This window comes from Alligator sinensis, unplaced genomic scaffold, assembly GCF_000455745.1.
Source record: "Alligator sinensis unplaced genomic scaffold, ASM45574v1 scaffold800_1, whole genome shotgun sequence".
NCBI classification, from domain to species: domain Eukaryota; kingdom Metazoa; phylum Chordata; order Crocodylia; family Alligatoridae; genus Alligator; species Alligator sinensis.
Window position 1 is genome coordinate 293956 of NW_005842655.1, and position 1270 is coordinate 295225.

Consider the following 1270-nt stretch of genomic DNA (forward strand, 5'->3'; position numbering starts at 1 on the left):
TGTTCCTCAGGAAGGCAGGATTGAGGCTGAGCTTCTCAAAGAGGTGCTGGAACAAGCTGACAGGTGTGCATGGGTCCTGGTGGATGGACTTGGACCTGCTGAGCTGTCATGGACCCTGTACTGCAAACAAGCAACAGGGAGTCTTCTCTTGCTCTAGTGTCTCATGATCAGGCCATGCAGATGAACAGGCAGGCAAGAAGCTGCCTGCTTGGCCTGTAGAAGGACAGGCTTACAGTGCATCCAGGGCTAGTAGTTTGGTTCTTAAAGTTTGGAAATAAAATGGCTTAACACTGGTGGTGCCAGGAAGAGCTGGTGACATTCAAGGCCAATCCTCTTACATTTTAGCAGCTCTATCTCCCAATGGCATCCCTTCTAGCCTGTAACTGGGGTGCGGGGGAGGGGAGCGGTGTTAATGTTGCATCCACAACTTCTGTGTCACTCCATTGACTTTATATCCCGGGACTACTGCCATGTGGCCAAGGGCTGTAACCAGAGCTGAGCATCACTGAGCAGATGGCCACAACTACCTCCCCATCTCCCCCAGCCCTCTGTCCAGCCAAGCTCTGCCAGGGGTCCTGATGATGGAGGGGTGCCGTGTTTTGCAACAGTCATTTCTTCCCCCTTCATTAACAGCCCCGCAGGGCTGAGCACCGAGGGCCATAAGTACAGTCCTGCTCAGCCAGCAGGGAAAGTGCTAACAGATGGTGTCAGGGTCCTTGGAAAGGCAGAAGCCTCAGGCATGAATTGTCCCTGTCACCAGATTCTTCCAGCTTCCTCTGCTGGGTCCAAGCCAGCGATAACAGCAGTCTTGGGACCAGCACTGGAAGCCGTGCCTGAGCCAGGCTGTGCTGTGGGCACACAGGTCTGGAAGAAGCTCCACTTGTTGCCTTGTTTCAGCACCTGCTGAGGGAAAACTTTACGAATGGGGATGCAGCCACCAGTGAACAGGGCTAGCGCCAGCCTTGAGCCCATGGCTCATGGTTGGCTTGGATCAACCAGAGAAAGATGAAAGAATTCGGTGATGGCCATTGCATACCCAAGGCTCCTGCCTTTCCAAGGAGTTTGACACCATCTGTTAGCACTTTTCTTGCTGGCTGAGCAAGATTTGTTCGAGTGGAAACCTTTTGCTCATTAGAAAGTCCCTGGAGCAAGTAGCTGTCCACAGGCCCATAAGGTGTTGCAGACCACCCCTTTCCCCATCTCTCAGGCCCTATTCTGAGAACTCAAGGGAGGGGAAGGCCTGAGCCTGTTCCTGGGCACCCACCACTCC